This window comes from Patella vulgata, chromosome 4, assembly GCF_932274485.2.
Source record: "Patella vulgata chromosome 4, xgPatVulg1.2, whole genome shotgun sequence".
Lineage (NCBI taxonomy): Eukaryota > Metazoa > Mollusca > Gastropoda > Patellidae > Patella > Patella vulgata.
Window position 1 is genome coordinate 29,969,609 of NC_065882.2, and position 21,369 is coordinate 29,990,977.

A 21,369-nucleotide genomic window follows, 5' to 3' on the forward strand; every position below is an offset into this window, starting at 1 on the left:
TCACATTGATTCATTTTTACCTATCATCTGTTTGATTGTAAACAGCTCTTTGAATAGTGGTATTTTCCCAGAAGAGTTAGGCGAGGCTCTATTAAAACCACTACTAAAGAAACACGGTCTTGATCCAGATCTCCTGAAAAACTACAGACCAGTTAGCAATCTGAGTTATATCTCAGAACTGATTGAAAAATGTGTACTAATCCAGCTACTTGACCACATTGAAAGTAATTCTCTCAACAACGTATTTCAATCTGCATATAAACCTTACCACAGCACAGAAACAGCAATGATTAAAATAACAAGTGATATTTTCCAATCTATAGACCGACAACAATGCGTTTTTCTAATCCTTCTCGACTTATCAGCTGCCTTTGACACTCTCGATACGAACGACTTACTCGTAACTCTTGAAGAAGAAATAGGTGTACTTGGAGTGGCTCTTGAATGGTTTCGATCATATCTGTCCAAGCGAAAGCAAACTGTTAACATCCATGGTTCCAAATCAGATCCCCGTCCTATGCTGTGTGGCGTACCACAGGGTTCAGTGTTAGGACCTGTGTTATTTATAATCTTCACGAAACCGCTGAAAGAAATTGCAGCGCGCTTTGGACTAAAAATCCATTTGTATGCCGACGATACCCAGATCTTCATAAGTTTTGAAACTAAAAACCAGCTCAGTTCAAAACATTCAATAGAAGCCTGTTTAAATGAAATCCATAGATGGATGTCGACCCACTTTTTAAAATTAAATCCCGAGAAAACAGAATTTTTGATAATAGGCACAAAACAGCAACTAAAGAAGATTGATTCAACAACCCTAACTTTTCAACAAGAAAATGTCACATCTACTCCTACAGCAAAAAACATTGGCGCCATCTTGGACTCAAATATGTCACTCTCTGCCCATATTAAATCCGTCTGTTCCACATCTTTTTTTCATCTACATAGAATAAGTAAAATTTAAAAATATCTGACCCCAGAAAGTGCCGAAGTTCTAGTTCATGCATTCATAACTTCTAAGATAGACTATCATAACGCAATACTGTTTGGGCTACCAAAGTATCTAATTCAAAACCTTCAACACGTCCAGAATTCTGCTGCTCGCCTCTTAACAAAAACCAGAAAACACCAACACATAACTCCGATATTGAAGCGTCTTCATTGGTTACCAGTTAGTGAACAAATAAAATTTAAAATCCTACTCATAACCTTCAAAGCCTTAAATGAGGCTGACCTTAAAAATATCTTTGTTTCGCCTAACGCGACCGACTAACTAAAACCACCCCCGACTTAAATTATTTTATTGCACTTTTCCGTGATCTTTTTATTTTATTTTGTGTGTCAACCTGAAATATATCACGAGAGTTATTTCCCTTTACTATGGCTATGGTTTGATTCATTATTGAAACTGGTTGATCAAGACGAAAGCGTCATAGGTGTCGCTTCTCAGCAAAATGGTTGCAGACGAAAGCACGTCCATTCCCACAAAATGATTCTGCCTCTATGTCTGTGGGGCGTCAATTTAAACATGACGACGATATTTTCAATATCCGTTTTCAAGAAAAATGAAGGCACAACCCGCACGGTCGTTAAAAACGTGTTGAGGGAGTTTGAAACGTGAGTTTGTCGCAATTTGTGTGCGAGTTGTGCATCAAGAAAAATCCCGATGTCATTGATTTGTTTGCCAATAAAAGAAGACGAATGTTTGCACCCGGAAAATTATCAAGCTGTCAAATTAGCTCTTAAAAAAAAAAATCTGAAAAAAACCCGACCTACCGACCCTTCTCCTCGATTGTGGGTCGGGTTTGGTGAAACAAAGATATTTTTAAGGTCAGCCTGACAAAGCTCCTGAATACATAAAAGATCTTCTTGTTACACATGGTCCCACTAGAAACTTACGATCAACGAATAAAAATTTATTGATGGTCCCGGCTGTCAATCTTGAGATAGGCCGCTGTTCTATGGAATTCATTACCCTTGTCAGTTAGGCTGGCCAAGTCTGTAGAAAGCTTTAAATCTCAGCTTAAAACTCATCTTTTCAACCAGGATTATTCTTGTCAGTAGTGAATGATTTTGTTTAAACTTGAAAAAAGTGCAATAGAAACTGCCATAAAGTATTTTTGCACTATACAAATTGAGACTTATTATTATTATTATTATTATAATTTGTAGAACTGGTTATTATTAAGTTATTTTAAAATTTATTAACAAGCAATTATAATTTATGTCATGATTTTTTATTTTTTTTTTATATATATATATATAGCATGATACTGTTACCAACTTAAGAAAAGCTCAAGCTTTATATGTAAACAGACAACAGGAATATGAAAGAGCTAAAGAAGCTTTTGCAAAAGCTGATTCAGATAAACAAGAGAAACGTAAAAAAACAGAAGATGATGCTTTACACAAGGTAAAAAACATAAACCTTTAGAATAGATCTTGAAGAAGCTGAAACTCTTTAATTATGGGTTCATCTGTGGGTGTTTATTAGATGAACTTCAAAGTTTAGCATTTTCTGCTTAGGGTAAGCAGAGATAAGCAATTTGATTGGTTGATGCTTTGGGACACGATAACTTTAATTCTAATTAAGTGAGAGTGATGAAACTTGGTGTATAGTTTCATTACATCAATTCCTTGACTAAGTTCGATAAGGAGCATTTTCTGCTCGGGGTAAGCAGAGCGATAGGCAATTTGATTTGCCGAGACTTTGGAACACAATAGAAAGTTCAAACTTGGTTTTAAGTATTTATTAGGTCAATGCCTTGATGAGTTCGAAGATGAGCATTTTCTGCTTAGGGTAAGCAGAGATAAGCAATTTGATTGGTTGATGCTTTGGAACATGATAACTTTAGTTCTAATTAAGAGAGAATGATGAAATTTGGTGTATAGTTTTATTACATCAATACCTTGATAATGAGCATTTTCTATAAGCAGTTTGATTGATCAAGACTTTGGAACACAATAACTCTCATTCTAATTGAGCTGGAATGTTCACACTTGGCGTAGGTGTTTATTAGGTGAATGTCTTGATGGAGTTCGAAGATGAGAATTTTCTGCTTAGGGTAAGCAGAGATAAGCAATTTGATTGGTTGATGCTTTGGCACATGATAACTTTAGTTCTAATTAAGAGAGAATGATGAAATTTGGTGTAGTTTTATTACATCAATACCTTGATAATGAGCATTTTCTATAAGCAGTTTGATTGATCAAGACTTTGGAACACAATAACTCTCATTCTAATTGAGCTGGAATGTTCACACTTGGCGTAGGTGTTTATTAGGTGAATGTCTTGATGGAGTTCGAAGATGAGAATTTTCTGCCTAGGGTAAGCAGAGATAAGCAATTTGATTGGTTGATGATTTGGGACATGATAACATTAGTTCTAATTAAGTAAGAGTGAAGCCATTAGCGTGTTGTATAGTTTTATCACATCAATACCTTGACTAAGTTCGATAATGAGCATTTTCTGCTCAGGTAAGCAGAGCGATAAGCAATTTGATTGGTCAATACTTTGGAACACAATAAATCTCCTAATTGAGGTAGAATGTTCAAACTTGGTGTAGGCGTTCATTAGGTGAATGTCCTGATGGATTTCGATGATGAACATTGTCTGCTTACGGTAAGCAAATAGTGTAAGCATCAGGTATATCAAGGTTGTGGACCTCCTAGAGGTCACAACTTTGATCTGATTTTGATGAAACTTGAAATGCATGTTTATAACGGAAAGATCTTGGTTTTTTTTGATATTCGCGCATATTGGATCGTAACTTCCTGAAGTATGTCCCCTGATTTTACAAAAAAATCATGTTTTTAGCTTGTGGTTCCTATAGAGGTCACAATTTTTATCTGATTTTAAAAAAATACCATGTGAATATATGACATATATACACTAATGATGGTTGAGGTCAAATTTTGTGAAAATCAGACAAAAACTGACGGACATAATGGCCGTCTCTTGTATGCAAATTGTGTAAAAATATGGTATATCAAGGTTGTGGACCCTCTAGAGGCCACATATTTTATCTGATTTGGATGAAACTTTAAATATATGTTTTTATCATAAAGATCTTGGTTCATTTTGATAATCACACATATCCGAACGTAACTTCCTGGCTTATGGCCCCTGATTGTTCAAAAATCATTTTTGTTTTTAGCTTGTTCTCTATCCATCTCTTGCAAAATGTGGGCGTATCCTGCCTGGCAGCCACTGGTCCTTTTGCATATTAGAAAAATAAAAGTGTTTGAAGTATGTCTTTGTAATAGTATTCTGCCCAGACCAGTTTATGTTACTACGGCCTATGTAAACAATGCATGGGCTATTGAAGCCAATGATTGATGCAGTGTGATGTGATGTCACACATAGAATACATGCAATTTACAATGGTCAGTCATCTTAAACAGTTAGAAGTAGGCTTTGTCTGATCAGTCAGGTACATATTAAGGTACATATTATTTTACTAATTAGACGAAATAAGTAAACCACTGTGTACTTTTGCTCTAAAAATATGAGAAAAACTACCTTACCCCAAACAATAACAATTCTACCAACACCAACCATTTTTTTTTATTTATTGAAAAGTTTTGCACAACTGCGTAGAAACACCAGATAATTTCTAGTATTATAAAGTCTAGTATTATCGTTCCAAAATATATATATCCAAAGCAGTAACAAAACTGTTCTCTCCATCAAAGAAGTATGTCTTCACTTCAAAATATTCATCTTGTTGTTATTTATGACGATCAAGTGACATAAGTAGTTATGTCCCTTGATGTTATGTCAACAACATAGAATCGGTTGGTGTTCGTCCATTTGTTACTGTTTGGGGTATGGCAGTTTTCTATCATTTTTAGTACAAAACTACTCTGTGGATTACTTATTTCGTCTAATTAGTAAAATACTATGTACATGATCAGCAGGGCTGTCGGTAATTTTTCACAGATGATTATAGCAGCACTGCTAATCAAAAAGTCCAATTTTGCCAAATTTGATTAGCAAATTTAAAAATTGATTAGCAGTTTTTCAGTTTCAACATAAAACACCTAAATAACAAGATTATTTTAATTTTAATTGATAACAAATGATTAGATTTCATTCTTAAGATTTTTTTTAGAATTTTAGCACTTCTACAGGTAGCTGTGAACATTTCCGAATGAATGTAGACGGTATTTTACGAATAATCTCGATTAACTAGACGCACGTGATATAAACAATAATAGTTTACGGGAATTCTTACTTTGATTTCTCATTTTACAATACGTTTACACATATTTATTTTTTATATTTTATTTACAATACGTGGGGGATACACTGAATTTAATTTTTTTCAAATTGAATACTGATATAATTACTCGAAATTGACATGTCTCGCAACGTGAGTGGTACTACTTGATTCCCTATTTCTGGTTTAATAGTCCCGATTCATAGAGTTATGTCCCTGTTTTATATAGTATAATGAATTGAGTCTGGGTAGTTCGAGAAGAAAATGTCACACGGAGAATTCCGTTTTGTTTATAAAATTTATTTGATATTTTATATATACGTTGAAAGCGTTGAGAAATGTGGATAAATCTTTGTGTCAATATCCAAAATGACAGGCATGTTAATGATTCGCAGTTACTTCGAATCAAAAATGTTAGATTTTAATTTTTGATTAGCAACGGACAAAATATGTATCGCAAATTGTGCTGCGATACTGGTTGTCGGCAGCCCTGATGATCAGACATAATAATTGTGTAGCAATAATATTTTCAGTAAACTGATAGCGAAAACACGTCAATCAGTCAGAAGGTATTAGTACTTGAAATATTACTAGCCGGATGTGGACAGTGTGGTTGACAAGGTATACACTGGGTGTGGGCGTGGCCTGCCTCTGTTTTCGTCAGCCGTACAATCGCCATGCTTGTTCTACAAATTGAAAACAAGTAAGGCAATTATGTAGGGCGGTAATTTGTTTTACTTAATTATTTCTGTAGTTTTGTAACAGGAGTCACTGAGAACTGCTAAAGGGTGAATCTGTGCACAGCCACCATATAATTCTCAATCATCTTTGTTATTTGTACGTGTATCGAAAGAAAATTAATTTTCCGACTATTACTCAGTATTACCGCGTTAAAACTGTAAATAAGGTGTGTTAATTAACAAGGGTGAAAAATTGTCTGAGAGGTGAGTTAATTAACGCTAGGGGTGAAAAACTGTGCGACAGTGCGTTTTCAGTAGAGGTGTGTTAATTAACCGACCGGTAAAAAATGAATGTCAATGTTGTGTATTGTTTAATTGGCGTGTTTTCTCGCTAGTTGTGATAACTGCATCAAAAGGAGTATAATCAAGGACCAACAGGCTTTATCTGACACGTACGTGTTAAATCAAAATTTTGGAAGTAAAACTTTTACGGTGCGATTTATCATTCGACCGTGTGTTTTACGCAGGTCTTTGTATAATTAAAGGCAGGTCTTTTGACAGGCATGTGTGCTCGCTATGATCTACGTTTCTCTTATGTGTCTTTTGTATTGCGTACCATATATATAAAGTTGAATTTAATGAAATAAAAATGCGGATCTATCGTATACGGAAAGGTGAATGTAATGTCGGCATTTATAAATACCCAGCAGTCAGCGCCCAATTTGAATATCCACGGGAATATAGAGAGTAAATCCATCAAAAACAACATAAATATATTTCTGCTTTATTACTAAAAAGACGCGCACTCACCGTTCGACATTTATTAAATTTATAAAAACGTGCCACCTTGCAAAATTGTGCATCTTACCTTCAATAGCAATATCCATAAAACAGAAATCTCCATATTGATAAATAATACGGCGCAACCAACCGAACAGTGGTAATTTGCACACAAATGATATAATTAAACTAAAATTACTTTAGCTTTTCACTAAATTTACATCGCATACAATCCAATGATCCTCATTCCAGAACTTGTAATTTATAATATATTTAAACTAAAATTACTTTAGCTTTTGACTAAATTTACATCGCATTCAATCCAACGATCCTCATTCCAGAACTTGTAATTTATAATAGCCGTTTTTATGCAATTACAGAATTGTCCCGTGATCTAACCGCCTGATATGACACGTAATCATTTTTCGAGACTTTGTAGATTGGACTTCCTTGTTGTGTTTTCTTCGTGATCCTAATATATAAAAGTACAGGTTAAATGATTTCTTTGACTTTATTATTAACACCGTCTACATTTCCAATTGTTTTTTAAAATACAATATTAGAGCACTAGTATCCTGTAAATACAGTCAAACTGGGAGAAAGCATTGCCATCTTTTTGTTATGGTTGATTGATCAGAATGTTTGAAAACGTTGACCTCTAGGTGTTGCGTAACAAATGTGGTGTTTTGATACTTGATTGGGGTCATAAAGTAATAAACTTATTAACAAGCTACATGCAGATTATTTATTTCAACCAAAATGTGTATTAGAAGTTGCTGTCTGAATTACGGTTGTTAATTTTGTTTATAGATTTATTCATTGACTGTTTTCGCTAACTTAAAAAATCGTGCAAACTGAAAAATAAGGTAATTTATGGTTAAAACTTTTTATGGCATGTAAATAGAAGAATGAATGAATACATAGAAACGTGTATAGTAAAATTTACTGCAACCAGTAACAAACTATCTCTTGATACGGGCGTATCTGTTTTATGGAATAATCTACCATTTAGTTTAAGATGTTGTATATATCTATGTTCTTCAAAAAAAAACAATATTTAAAACACAGTTATTTAAACGGGCTTTAACCAACGCTACATGTCCATAAGATTAAATTGTCACTTTTTAAAGTGTCCCTAAGTAAGTTACATGGAAGGGCGCACTATAATAATATATAGTAACAAAATTTTGATTTATAGTATTAATATTACTTTGTCCCCTTTATTTGCAAAACATCTCTCCGATGATAATAATAAATTTGAATTACTTCTCCGTACCAGTTGGAAACGTAATTGTCTAAAGTCTAAATGAAATGTGAAGTTTAATCAAATATAAAATTACAATGCTGTTTGTTTCAAAGCTGCGTTCGTTGAGGGGCACGATGGCTAAGTGGGTAAGACGCTGGCTCGCTAGCCTGGAGGTCGGGTGTTCAATCCCTGCATTGGCCGGGAAAGTTTATCCAGATATTACTGCGTGATTCCCCCTTGTCTATGGTGCAGGACGGAGGATCTGACAAGGACAGCTGTCAATTCTATTTATACATGTTAAAGCGAGAATTTCATATTTTCTAAGAAAGTTAAAACATAATTATTTCTATGTCTTTTACTCAATAGGTTATCAACTCACTATTATACGACCATGGGCATTATTTCCCACCCTTAAAAATCATTGACACAGGAAATAATAACACAATTACATCCCTTGTTTTCCTATTGCCTCCATGCATTAGCTACCTTCAAACGTTAGAATTTGAAGTTGAAAATGATATTTTTGCCAATTTCTCAGCTGGCAATAGTGACTTATAGGATTAATATGATTAATCTTTAACAAGGTAGGACGGTTTATAGATACCATCTATTTTAAGGCTTTATTTTAATAAATTTTAAAAATATAACTTAAAAATATGAAATTGCAGCTTTAAGGCGTGCGCGAGCTTATTTGCACATATTGGAAAACTGTTCGGTTGCTTTATTTGAGAAGATACTGATATTAAACTATAAGATTTGTCAATTTTTTTTGTTGAAAATTCTGATAAATTAGTAGCTGTTTGGGATGCGTTGATCATATCGCCTACCCTGTTTGTGTATTGTACGTTTTTTTAATAGCTAGCAAATAATTTATGATATTTGAATACTTTCTGAAAGAACATAATTATAGCTCGTTATAGTCGTTCGGATGGGAAGAAAAACCGAGGTCCCATGTACACATTGCCGTGCACGTAAAAGATCCCTTAGTTGGTATTTGATATAAAAATAGGCCGTAGTGCCGCTGTCCGGGCAAAATTTCCCTCATAGCACACTGTATGGCGCATGCCTGTCTTCATTAGCCCAGTTTGGAGCAGAACAGTAGGACGTTAAACCCCATTTCATTTCATTTCAAAGCTGCGTTGGGCTGTTCATCTTATTAATGTGATTTATATTTGATATCTGTGATTGATATCCGACTATCATAAAAAAAAAAATGGCCTATTAAAAACTAACATCTAATAACGAGCTATATGTTCTTTCAGAAAGTATTCAGATATCATAAATTATTTTCTAGCTATTATAAAAACATACAATACACAAACAGGGTAAGCAATATGATCAACCTTCCCGAAGAGCTACCAATTTGTCAGAATTTTCAAAGAAAAAATTGACAAATTTTATAGTGTAATATCACGGTTAGACGTGAAGTCTGAAATGGTTCGGTTGACATTTGAATGGTACAAATTAATTTGAAGACACAAATAATAACTTGTCGGAAGACGAGAATAAGTATATTTACGAGAATAAGTATATTTACGAGAAAGTATATTTACATACGGAAAATTTAGCTTATTCGCTATATACACAGGGATATTTAAATTGGGGCCTACCTGTTCGATATTTATAAATGACGACATTGCATTTCGTGCGATAGATTAAGGTCAATATTTTTATTTTTTTAAATGCAACTTTATAAGTAGCGTGACTATATGGTACGCAGTATAAACGCCAAGTATAGTCGTAAGAATAGAAGACATGTGTCGAAAAATGATTGTGTCATATCGGGCGTATGTGCTTCTTTGTTATGTTAGATCACGGGACAATTCTGTAATTGCATAAAAGCGGCTATTATAAATAACAAGTTCTGGAATGAGGATCGTTGGATTGTATGCGATGTAAATTTAGTGAAAAGCTAAAGTAATTTTAGTTTAAATATATTATAAATTACAAGTTCTGGAATGAGGATTGTTGGATTGTATGCGATGTAAATTAACCCTTTCATTGCGTCTACCCGGTAGTACCAGGTATTATAAAATGTCGTTAAAATGCGCGTACCCGGTATTACCGGGTACTCAGCATGACCCTCGCTAAAATTAGCACCGTAGCTGCAAGTGCCATCTATTGTATTTTCTATACACTAGAACTTATTTCCACATGTTTCAAAGCGGCAAACCGTAAAATGGCAGAGTGCATAGTGACAACATAGACGATGCAATCTTGGCGAAGTTGTAAATGGCATCTTCGCTGACCAAGACAGTGTGGACAATTTTGAGGCGGGTACTGATACACATAATTCGTTTCCAGTTAGTTGATAATAATAGTAGTCAGGCTGACCTTAAAAATATCTTTGTTTCACCAAACCCGACCCACAATCGAGGAGAAGGGTCGGTAGGTCGGTTTTTTTTTCAGATTTTTTTTTAAAGTCAGAGAAATCAATACAGAAACTTATTAGCTGTATACTACAGATTCATTAATTTTGTTTAATGAATTTGGGGTCTGACGTAAAAAGTAACGAACTGAAAGTTTTTATTAAACTTAAGAGCTAATTTGACAGCTTAATAATTTTCCGGGTGGAAACATTCGTCTTCTTTATTGGCAAACAAATCAATGACATCGGGATTTTTCGTGATGCCCGACTCGCATACGATTAGCCACGAACTTGAAGTGTGAAACTCCTTCAACACGTTTTTAACGATAGTGCGCGTTGTGCTTTCATTTTTCTCGAAAACGGATATTGAAAATATCTTCGTCATGTTTAAAACTACGCACCACAGACATAGAGGCAGAATTATTTCGTGGGAATGGACGTGTATTCGTCTGCAACCATTTTGTTGAGAAGCGACACCTATGACGCTTTCGTCTTGATCAACCAGTTTCAATAATGAATCAAACCATAGCCATAGTATAGGGAAATAACTCTCATGATATATTTCAGGTTGACACACAAAATAAAATAAAAAGATCGTGGAAAAGTGCAATAAAATAATTTAAGTCGGGGGTGGTTTTAGTTAGTCGGTCGCGTTAGGCGAAACAAAGATATTTTTAAGGTCAGCCTCAGGACAGTGATTGGTAGTATGAAGTGCGTGATTTGTTGCGCGATCTTCCGTCTATGGCTATGTCTCCCGTGCATGATGAACAAGCCCAGTGTGAACATAATAGCCCTGCATGTATGTAGTATGTCTTTAGTAGATTCTGACGATAATTCTGATGTTGATAATAATGCTGGCCTGCTGGATCGTAAAAAACGTAGACAATTCCTGAGTCCCGAACGCGTAGATCTATTGACTGACTATAGTGATAATGATATGGGACTTGAGGGTGAAAGTGAAAGTAAAAAGAAGGTATTGCAATCCGCATGTGGTCATGGCAGCGGGAGACGTGGTGTGCGTGTTCGTGGTGGCATTGCTCCTGGCTGCTATTGATATTTTTGTTCATTTTATATATCTTTTTCAAAATCCAATGAAAAAAACAATATCCCATAAGTATTTCATGGAGAAAAATTCGTTTTTTCGTGTTAGTTTTAGTGAGAAATGAAAAATCCAAAATGGCCGCCATGGCGTCACGTAACTACATGATTATGCAAATTTCCAAAATTCTATTTTTTTCTCTTAGCCCAACACCATGCCCATCCAAACACACAAAAAGAATTTTCATAAAAGCTTTGATAAGTACTGTTTGGTATTTAGTTCCAAACACACCTTTTTCCTCAAAAAAGGATCTAGCACAGGCACTGGATTTACGTCTAGCATTGAAAGGGTTAAGTGAAAAGCTAAAGTAATTTTAGTTTAAATATATCATTTGTGTGGAAATTACCACTGTTCGGTTGGTTGTGCCGTATTATTTATCAATATGGAGATTTCTGTTTTATGGATATTGCTATTGATGGTAAGATGCACAATTTACGCAATGTGGCACGTTTTTATAAATCTAATAAATGTCAAACGGTGATTGCGCGTCTTTTTAGTAATAAAGCAGAAATATATTTATTTTGTTTTTGATGGATTTACTCTCTATATTCCCGTGGATATCCAAATTGGGCGCTGACTGCTGGGTATTTATAAATGACAACATTACATTCGCCTTTCCGTATACGATAGATCCGTATTTTTATTTCATTAAATTCAACTTTATATATATGGTACGCAATACAAAAGACACATAAGAGAAACGTAGATCATAGCGAGCACACACGCCTGTCAAAAGACCTGCCTTTAATTATACAAAGACCTGCGTAAAACACACGGTCGAATGATAAAACGCACAGTAAAACAGTTTTACTTCCCAAATTTTGATGTCACACGTACGTGTCAGATAAAGCCTGTTGGTCCTTGATTATACTCCTTTTGATGCAGTTTCCGCAACTAGCGAGAAAACACGCCAATTAAACAATACACAACATTGACATTCATTTTTTACCGGTCGGTTAATTAACACACCTCTACTGAAAATGCACTGTCGCACAGTTTTTCACCCGTAGCGTTAATTAACTCACCTCTCAGACAGTTTTTCACCCTTGTTAATTAACACACCTTATTTACAGTTTTAACGCGGTAATACTGAGTAATAGTCGGAAAATTAATTACACGTACAAATAACAACGATGACTGAGAATTATATGGTGGCTGTGCACAGATTCACCCTTTAGCAGTTCTCAGCGAGTTCGGCTTAAGGTAAAATCTACCATAAACTGCTGTTTCGCCTTAAACACCTACATTAATTGATTAACTACTTAATCTGCCCAGATTGACTTTAATTTATGTGATTTCCTTTATATCTGAATCCTGAAAACAGTTTGTGGTTTCTCCTTTGTCGAGACAATGTAATCCCCTGATGTTGGTCAAGATTAAAAGTAATCAATAAACTTGTAAGCGAACCTTTCTAAGTTATGAGTAAAATGGTAATTTTGATAATCCTGTAAATATACACCTTTAAATATTTTAACCTACTATTTATAAAACACCTAGTTAGAATTTATTGGACTGTTATTGCTCATTTGATATTGCTTAAATTATTAGAGGCCAAAATGCTATTTTCAACTCTTAATAAAACTGAAATTAATACTTCAAGATCAAACGTTTTGATATTAGTTGTTAGTAGACACGGTAACATGGATAGTGTGTAGAACCCATCTCTAAGTATTGACTAAATGGCCTCTGTGTTGAATATCCTTAAATAAATTAGAAAATGTTCATTGTGGTTACTATTCATGGAAATTCGTGAGAAACATATGTGTTATCAATAGTCGCTTAAACCTGTCAGTACTTGCACTGTACGTCGGTATAACAATAAATGGTCAGTAATAGTCATAAGGTGAGTATTTAAGTTAATTGGTTAGTATTCCTTATTTGTGTCTGTATTCAAAAATAATGTGACTAATTAAACAAACGTGAGTTTATCCGAACATATCACTAGCCAGACGCGTGCGGGAGAAATTGGAAAAAACGTGACTAATTAAGAAAATGTCAGTTTTTGGACTACTGCTCACTATCTGAGTGAAGCCGCCAGTTATCTTTGATGTGTGTCAGTAACTGGACCCGACGCCAGTAGGGCATTAAATTATTTTCTTATATAAATTTCTAATGAGTATTGTTACTATAGGTGATTAGTATCAGTTAAATTGTAACTTGCCCTTTAAATCGCCGCTACATTCTGAATAAATTATTAATTAATTATTTATTAATATTCTCAAATCAAGAAGTGTTTTTAAACAATAATGGATGGCAGTGAACAACAGGAGTATTTGATCGCGATTTCGATTACCGCCGTAGTTTGCAGAATTATGCACAATGTGTAGTGTTATTTAATTTACAATTTATATTTAATATCGTTACATGCGGATCAGCACATGTTTAGGGACGTGTGGCACTTTGATATCTGTATGGATTAAATTTGGAATCACAACTAATGGTTAAAAAAAGATCATCGACAAAAATCTGTTTTCACTAATTTTATTGAAACAGATAATATAATAGCAGATAACAGAAATAATGAATTTCATGTACATACACACAAGCTGAAATTCTGAAGAATCATGTGAATATCTATTTACATTTGAGAAATAATTTGATAGTAAATAACGCATTTCATACACATACCAATGCATACATACAAGCTGAAATTCTGAGAACTGAACAATCGTGTGAATATCTATATACATTATTATTTATCTTCAGATTTGCAACATATAACCCGATAATTCAAACGTCAACCCGACCGTTTCACGAATTGTCCGTGTCAAGGCGACTGCAGTTCGGTCGCTTTATTTTAAAAGATAACTGATATTAAACTATACAATTGACTGAGCTATATCCATTTGAGGTTAGGTAGTTTGAGAAAAAGCAAGTTAAAGATCGTTATGTTCTAAAACAAAATCAGAAAACAAAAGAGAATAGTCCATACATTAGTAATGTAGGTCTTGTATATTAAAACTTTTATGGGAATAAATTCTGTTCATGTCACCAGTTAATTAGCACCTTTGTGTTAGTGCTCAGGAGATTATGAATGTTGATTGGGTAATCGAGTTTAGCTTCTTGATTATCAAAGAAGCCGTCACAGCTAAACAGCTAAACGTATATTATTCTGTTACCTTCGTAACATGACTCGATTAAAATAAGGTTTTTCGTGTATGATAGGTCTACTGTTATTTTCAGGTACCGTAAAGGTATCAGAATCTGAACCCCAGATAGAGTAATGAACGTAGCCATGATACCACAATGGGCCGCGCCGGGTGTCTGGACCGAAAATGTTTACGTATTTTATGGGTTTTAAAACTCATTTGTCATTTGTATTCGTTAAAATTGGGATTGTCGATGATACTTTGGCCACATTTATAAACTAGAGATTCACCGCTTCACAACGATGCCTAGTATTACTTAAGGAGACTGATCAGTCGACCCTCTGCATTATCTATTTTTGAAATATAGTCAGAATGGCCAGCTCTTTATCTAAATCTTAGTATTGAACATCCTTTACGTTTCAATATTTCAGACCCACTGGTTGATGGCTATCTTAAAATTTTGTGATTTAGTTAACAGGAATAGAGATAGAAAGAACAGATACAGGTAGACGAGGAGATAAAAAAAGCTTTTAATAGAGCGCGGCCATTGCTCTGTTGATGATTATCTTTACGAGGAAAATAATGTCACAATAATGGAAACGCCAGAAATGAAATTGGCTAATGAAGACTGGCATATGCCATACAGTGTGGCGGCACCATGGCCTACTCTTATATTGAATTCCAACTGCCAATTGACCTGTTACGTGCACGCCAATGTATTACAGGATCTTGGTTTTTTGTCCCATCCAAACGACAAGACGACTGTCCTTGTCACACCCGCCGTCCTGCACCACTGATAAGGGGAAACCAGATGAACTTTCTCGGGTAATGCAGGGATCGTGTCTAGCAAGCCGGCGTCTTTATTTTTATCTTACCCACTTTAGCCACCGTGGCTCTCCGAAACGCGAGAAAAGTCCACAACATAAAGGGGCGAATTTACAAACAAGTCGGCGTCACTAGTGTATGTAGAAGTAAAACGGTGATTTATTTTGTGGAAGAGTTGCAAAATTGATTACAGCCCACATGAAACTAATATTTTGTAATGTGGATTGGGTTGGTAATTTTGTGCTCTGTGATAAATCGTTTTACTATTATGTAGTAAGAAAAGAAAATATGAATTGAAAGAACTATATCAACCTTCGGTTTTTATCCACGCCTCTCTTGCACGCGTACTAAGATGATAAATCGTGGATACTCTCTCTCCCTCTCTGGATAACCATAGCGTGGATGGGTATGCTGTGGCGGTCTTCATGTAATTTTATGAATTGTTTTTATTGAATGAATGATGTTTTCAAAAGGTAATAAAATTAACTGCCAAACAACTCGTTATCCCGTTCAAAAATTGTAGTTATAAAAGCTAATTTCTGAAAGGTAAAAGATATTCACACGACTCCTCAGTGCTCATAATTTCATCTTACATGTTTGTTTCAATAAAAGTAGTGAAAATATATTTACTTTGTTCTTTCTTAACCATTAGTTGTCATTCCAAATTGAATCCATACAGATATCAACACATAATAATCAAGAAGCTAAACTCGATTACCCAATCAACATTCTTAATCTACTGAGCACTAACATCAAGGTGCTAATTAACTGGTGAGATTAACAGAATTTATTCCCATAAAAGTTTTAATATACAAGACCCACTTTACTAATGTATGGAATATTCTCTTTCGTTCTAAATTATAACACCAAGAGAAATATTAAACAAAATTAACAGTGCATACAGTGTATCAGTAATATTTATCGTGTGCTAAATAAAACAAAATTCTAAAATATTAATAGACTCTCCCGTGCTTATAATTTCAGTTTACTTGTATGCATGAAATTCATTTTTTTTTGTACGATCATATTTCATTTTAGAAATGTATATCGTACCTTATATGTTATTACTATTTTCATCGTTATATATATTGTTTAATAGTTATTATTTCTCAAATGTAAATAGATATTCACACGATTTTTCAGTGCTCAGAATTTCAGCACATTGTGCATAATTCTGCAAACTACGGCGGTAATCGAAATCGCGATCAAATACTCCTGTTGTTCACTGCCATCCATTATTGTTTAAAAACATTTCCAGATTCGAGAATATTAACAAATAAATAATTAATTAATAATTTATTCAGAATGTAGCGACGATTTAACGGGCAAGTTACAATTTAACTGATACTAATCACCTATGATAACAATATTCAATAGAAATTTATATAGTTAACGATTTCACGCTCTACTGGTGTCGGGTCCAGTTACTGACGCACATCAAAGATAACTGGCGGCTTCACTCAGATAGTGAGCGGTAGTTCAAAAACTGAAGTTTTCTTAATTAGTCACGGTTTTTCCAATTTCTCCCGCACGCGTCTGGCTAGTGATATGTTTGGATAAACTCACGTTTGTTTAATTAGTCACGTTATTTTTGAATACTGACACAAATAAGGAATACTAACCAATTAACTTAAATACTCACCTTATGACTATTACTGACCATTTATAGGAATACTGACGTACGGTGCAAGTACTAACGGGTTTAAGCGACTACTGATAACACATATATTTCTCACGAATTTCCATGAATAGTAACCACAATGAACCTTTTCTAATTTAAGGATATTCTAACACAGAGGCCATTTAGTCAATATTTAGAGATGGGTTCTACACACTATGCATGTTACTGTGTCTACGAACAACTAATATCAAAACGTTTGATCATAAAGTATTAATTTCAGTTTCATTAAGAGTTGAAAATAGCAATTAGTCACGTTTTTTCCAATTTCTCCTGCACGCGTCTGGCTAGTGATATGTTGGGATAAACTCACGTTTGTTTAATTAGTCACGTTATTTTTGAATACTGACACAAGTAAGGAATACTAACCAATTAACTTAAATACTCACCTTATGACTATTACTGACCATTTATAGGAATACTGACGTACGGTGCAAGTACTGACGGGTTTAAGCGACTACTGACAACACGTATATTTCTCACAAGTTTCCATGAATAGTAACCACAATTAAGCTTTTCTACTTGCTTGATGGATATACTAACACATAAGCCAGTTAGTCAATACTTAGAGATAGGTTCTACACACTATGCATCCAGCAGTGAGAGTTCAAGGTCATCATATATGTGAAGGTCGCTGAACAATTAGGTCACCAGATAGTAGGGTAGGGTCTTCAGCAATGGAAAAATTTCAAAATGGAATTTAAAAAATCAGCTCCCTATGAATTTGCGAAAATCGTATTCAAGGTGGCGATTTGAAGCTTTCTTGAAAAAAAACGAATTTGATGACCAAATGGTTGAAAATGTTATCGAACAAGGTATCTTAAAATGAACTAACACCATTATATGTTATTTTTAGTCTATTTAAAAGTGGAGAGAACTATTCATGTTTTTGAAAAATCAAAAGGCCTTCTCAGAAGTCTAAAGAATCAAAAAATGAAAACCTTACAAAGATTCATTCAGAAATAACCGAGATATTGTGCTATCCATAAAACAAACAATTTATTTTTAAAAAATAATGCTGCTGAGGCCAACAAAATTTATGAGGGCAGAATGTTTGCACGCTGCACACTCTTGGCTGCAATTTCTGATTAACATCCACAAAAAAAATATATTATAATAAAAACTCTTTCAAAAATAAAAGATATTGAATTGGGCTCTGTCAATCTGTGCCAGTTTTTGGTATGGTATTTCCATATACCGTAATTTCTCAGATACTATTGAAGACATTTATGTAGAGTTATATGCATAGATTGATATATTAGTACAGTAGATGTATTTCACATATTGTACTGTTTCTGTTAACAAATTTTTACAAATGATTATTCCTGGTACCTTCCCAAAACTTTCCAAGGGCATAAACATGTTGATGAACAATTTATCTCATTTTAAATGGATAAGCCATAAATGCTTTAAGGAAATAAGTGACATATTTTCTATTGTCATTCCATTGCAAACTTTGTTTTCCAGAAAATTGTATTAGTAAAGTTCCAAATATTTTCCTTAATAAGATTTATTTTATTTTGTACAGGCAGCAGAAGCTGAAACAACTTACAAAGCTTGTGTAGCAGAAACTAACTACAGACATAAAGAACTAGAGAAAACTAAGGTAAATACTAAAATGAAATGAAAATATCAATTTAAAGTTATTTGGTATGTTTATAATTAACCTCAAATGATTGACATCTTTTTATACGCCCACATTGAAATGTGGTCGTATATTGTCGTCTCCCCCGTCCGTCCGTTGGTCCGGTGTCCACAATTGCTTGTGGACACTCTAGAGGTTATTATCCGATTGACTTTAAATTTATATACAGTGTTTAAGGTCATGAGACGAAGAAGCCTAATGATTTTCAGCAATTTCCGATAATTACTGCCAGAGTTATGGCCCTTAATCACTTCAAAAAATCTTGTGAACGCTCTAGAGGCTAAAGTTAATATCAGATTGACTTTAAATTTATACACAGTGTTTAAGGTCATGAGATGAAGAAGTCTATTGATTTTCAGTGATTTTCGATAATTGCTGCCACAGTTATGGCCCATGATCACTTCAAAACATCTTGTGGACGCTCTAGAGGCTAAAGTTAATATCCGATTATACACAGTGTTTAAGGTCATGAGACGATGAAGTCTATTCATTTTCAGTGATATTCGATAATTACTGCCAGAGTTATGGCCCTTGATCACTTTGAAAAAAAATCTTGTGGATGCTCTAAAGGCTAAAGTTAATATCCGATTGACTTTAAATTTATACACAGTGTTTGAGGTCATGAGACGGAGAATCTTATTGATTTTCATTGATTTCCGATAATTACTGCCAAAGTTATGGCCCTTGATCACTTTGAAAAATCTTGTGACGCTCTAGAGGCTAAAGTTATTATCTGATTGACTTCAGATTGATACACAGAGTTTAAGATCTTGAGACGATCAAGTATGTTGATTTTCAATGAATTTTTATGACTTGAACAGCTAAATCCATGATATTAAAAGTTTCGTATACTAAACGTTAGCATGGGGCAGAACTTTATAAAAACCAAACAAATTCTAATGGTTTTCTGATAATTACTTCATGAGTTGTTACTCTTAATCAGATTTTAGTGTATTATAAATTTGTCATTACCGAAAAGAGTAAAAATATGCGACAACACTTGTTGACTCCCCAGACGACTTAGCTGCTGTGGGTTATGTTTCGTTGCCTGGCAACCTATCTTTTACGTTTCAGGCTGAACTATTGGCAAAAGTTAGAGAACAGATAGAATTATGTGATCAAGTTATGAAAACGGTAAGTTACAAAATACTTGTCTTCATCACTTAAACTATTGTCACTTGGTGAGAAGTATATTTTTATTTAGTCCTCTGGTTTCCTCCCACTGCTAAAGACCCCTACGCGCAAGTGAATTATTGAAATAAAATTGAACCATATGTTAGTCCCGAAATGACCTAGTTTGTGTTGAGTGGATGTTAAACCCCTCCCTCTCTCTCTCTCTCTCTCTCTCTCTCTCTCTCACTCTCTGATCCCATTAAAGCATGGTCCTTTATTGTCATCAGTAATTTCAAAACTTTTGTGGATGTTCTAAAGGCAAAAGCTATCATCCAATTGACATGAAATTATACATAGTATTTATCTTCATCAGACAACGAAGTCTTGATTTTCGAAGTTGATTAATTTGAAAAATATGGTAGGTGCTCTACTCTATACTGTAGCTAGTTAGTGTTTTTATATGCCCACATTGAAATGTGGTCGTATATTGTCGTTGACCCCCTTCCGTCCAGCGTCCACAAGCAATTGTGGACGCTCTAAAGGCTAAAGTTAATATCCGATTGACTTTAAATTTATACACAGGGTTTAAGGTCATGAGACGGAGAAACCTATTGATTTTCAGTGATTTCGATAATTACTTAATGAGTTGTTACTCTTAATCAAATTTGAGTGTATTATAAATGTTTCATTACCGAAAAAAGTAAAAATATGTGACAACTCTGTTGACTGCCCGGACAATTTAGCAGCTGTGGGCATATGTTTTGTTGCATGGCACCCTATCTTTTTATACGCCCACATTTTCATGTGGATGTATATTGTTGTCACCTGTCCGTCTGTCCACAATTTGTTTGTGGACTCTCTACAGGTCACAATTCTTGTCCGATTTTGACGAAACTTGAAATATATGTTTATCCCAAAAGATCTCGGCTGCTTTCGATATTAGCATGTATCGGATCGAAACTTCATGGATTATGGCCCCTGAAGCCTATTGATTTTCAGCGATTCCCGATAATTACTGCCAGAGTTGTGGTCCTTGATCACTTTGAAAAATCTTGTGGGCGCTCTAGAGGCCAAAGTTAATATCCGATTTACGTTAAATTTATACACAGTGTTTAAGGTCATGAGTCGATGAAGCCTATTGATTTTCAGCAATATCCGATAATTACTGCCAGAGTTATGGCCCTTGATGACTTTGAAAAATCTTGTGGACTCTTTAGAGGCCAAAGTTAATATTCGATTGACTTTAAATTTATACACAGTGTTTAAGGTCATGAGCCAAAGAAGCCTATTAATTTTCACCGATATTCGATAATTACTGCCAGAGTTATGGCCCTTGATGACTTTGAAAAATCTTGTGGACTCTTTAGAGGCCAAAGTTAATATTCGATTGACTTTAAATTTATACACAGTGTTTAAGGTCATGAGCCGAAGAAGCCTATTAATTTTCAGCGATATCCGATAATTACTGCCAGAGTTATGGCCCTTGATGACTTTGAAAAATCTTGTGGACGCTCTAGAGGCTAAAGTTAATATCTGATTGACTTTAAATTTATACACAGTGTTTAAGGTCATGAGACGGAGAAGCCTATTGATTTTCAGCGATTTCCGATAATTACTGCCAGAG

General features: G+C 34.5%; 1 protein-coding gene across 1 annotated transcript in view; it reads left to right on the top strand.

Annotated features, from left to right (window-relative positions):
• LOC130012428 (mucin-5AC-like) overlaps nucleotides 1-21,369 on the top strand; it is a 539,248-nt gene that overhangs the window by 259,866 nt on the left and 258,013 nt on the right. Inside the window, exons 12-14 of the mRNA XM_056100369.1 lie at nucleotides 2,267-2,413; nucleotides 18,516-18,593; nucleotides 19,707-19,766. The gene's annotated coding sequence lies outside the window, so the exon portion shown is untranslated. The remainder of the gene's footprint in view (nucleotides 1-2,266; nucleotides 2,414-18,515; nucleotides 18,594-19,706; nucleotides 19,767-21,369) is intronic.